This window comes from Alosa alosa, chromosome 18 (assembly GCF_017589495.1).
Source record: "Alosa alosa isolate M-15738 ecotype Scorff River chromosome 18, AALO_Geno_1.1, whole genome shotgun sequence".
NCBI lineage: Eukaryota > Metazoa > Chordata > Actinopteri > Clupeiformes > Clupeidae > Alosa > Alosa alosa.
Genome location: NC_063206.1, coordinates 5,935,145 through 5,937,644, shown reverse-complemented (window position 1 = coordinate 5,937,644; position 2,500 = coordinate 5,935,145). Strand labels below are relative to the sequence as shown.

At 45.6% G+C, this 2,500-nt stretch overlaps 1 protein-coding gene across 1 annotated transcript in view; it reads right to left on the bottom strand.

Annotated features, from left to right (window-relative positions):
- The window catches only part of srbd1 (S1 RNA binding domain 1), a 109,330-nt gene that overhangs the window by 56,670 nt on the left and 50,160 nt on the right, over nt 1-2,500 (bottom strand). The window lies entirely within an intron of this gene.

Sequence of the window (2,500 nt, the reverse complement as noted above, 5' to 3'; positions counted from 1 at the left end):
TTAATAAACTCAATAGACTGAATGACTAGTGTATACACACAAACACACACACACAGACACACAGAGTGCATATCAAATTAAGTGGGAGGGTGGGGCCTTGCCTAGAGGCAAGCCCCTCCTGTCCAGCCATTATAACAATATTTGCTAATTTATTATGCAAATGGGCCATATAGTCCCCAAACAATTACAACTCTGAGCACCTGCATCTGGGTTCCACCCGCCACAGCATGAACATGAACACACACACACACGCACACACACTAACACATGCGCACACACAAACGCAGGCGCACACTCACCCACACACCAACATCTACACACACACATACACGCACACACACACGCACGCACGCACACACACACACAAACACACACACACACAATACAACATAACCATGCACGCACACACAGCATTGACACAACTGACACATTTACATGTACAGATGATACATATATACATACATACACATGTTCTCAATCAACACACACAAATAATCATGATTGTCTACGTGCATGCAACACAACGCATAAGCAGAAAAGCATTTTTATACAGAAGCTATAAATGCCACTGACCCACAAATGGGTACATTTTACATTTTCACACTTAAAACCACTCGTGGACAGTGGACGGACACACACACACACACACACACACACACACACACACACACACACACACACACACACACACACACACACACACACACAACCTGCCAGCAGGCTATGTAGATAAAAATCCAGTAAAATCAACACACTGTAAACCCAGTACCACAGAAAAATAAAGGTTCAGATACACACACACACACACACACACACCCACACACAGGGGAGGTGGTGAGGGGAACAGTCTCCTGATTTAAAGCCTCTCCTCTCTCTGGACTCTTTAAAGGACCTTTTCAGAGGAGGGCAGAACCAACCAGGCCCATTAGAGAGAGGGAAAGCTCAACGCTCAACACACACACACACACACACACACACGACAAAGCAAAAACCACTTACTCCCCCAACCTACAAGCTTTTGCAAAGATTTACATAAATTAACAATACTTAGCTGTGTTTTAAGCTGAGTAACTACTGTTTTCTAACTTGGACGTTACATCACCGGACGTTACATCAACACAAAACAAAAACACTGTGACCATGGCAACACACAATAGAACTCAAACAACAGCAGAACTTTGAGTTGATATCCAATCAGAGTGTGTGACAATGTTTCAAATGTATCTTTTGATGTACGCGACAAGCTCCGCGACACCTTAGCAGACACAAATGTAGTCTCTTTTACATCCTATTTTGTCATGCGACACTTCTCGCATAAACTCTAAACTGGCCTTTACTGAGCCAGGGCCTGCCTGAGCTGAAACATCATCCCTGACCAAATGTTATTACAGACAGCAGCTTCCCACACGCCACAGCCTGGGATGCACAGAGAGACAAAGAGAGAGAGAGAGAGAGAGAGAGAGACAGAGGGGGGGAGAGAGAGAAAGAATGCCAGAAAGAGAGAGAGAGAGAGAGAGAGAGAGAGAGAGAGAATGGAGGGGAGGGCAACGACCTGTTTTCAAACAGTCACCTACCACCTTCAAACAGTCAAACTCTTCACTGACATTTTCCTGACAGCCAACAGCCCACTAATAGCTGGTGGACTAGCCCTGGCGGGCATCAGTGAGGAGTCCTGCCACTGGGCAGTACCAAATCAGTGAGGAGTCTTGCCACTGGGCAGTACCAAATCAAAAGGATGTTTGTGTTTACACTACGTGTTTGTTTCCCATGTGCTCAGTTTTTATACTATTGTCGGCACTGGATCCTGGAAAGCCCCTCTGGGCTTGGGCCATAGATATATAAATAAAATTATCTTTTATTCCTGCTGGTGCCCTTGCTGTTTGTGTGTGCTCTGATTTCATGATCTTTGCTGCAGTGTTTTACCAGCCCCCTGGCTGCCATTCGGAGTCTGCTGAGCGCACTAGGACTACACTGAGAGACTCAGAGAGGAGTTAGAGGAGCATCTGCAATTACAATTTAGCATGATTAACTTAACTAGGAATCAGCACCGGGGGTTCCCCAAAGCCTACCAGTCTGTGAAGCCAAACTGAAGACACCGAGACCACAGCACAGCTACACGCGCTCCTTATTTTTTTCTATTTTTCTATCTATCTCAGTCATCTCGGACAGTCATGGGTGAACACGGACAGTCATGGGTGAACACGGACAGTCATGGGTGAACACGGACAGTCATGGGTGAACACGGACAGTCATGGGTGAACACGGACAGTCATGGGTGAACACGGACAGTCATGGGTGAACACGGACAGTCATGGACTTTTAGCTTTAACTGACGTGCTGTAATTAGAATATCAAACAGGCACATGGGAACCACGGACAGTCACACGGACAGTCATGGAACACGGGTCATAGCTTTAACTGGCGTGCTGTAATTAGAATATCAAAAATGATCATAACTGGAATTCTAAAATGATCACGTACTGGTAAACCAAAAAGACCA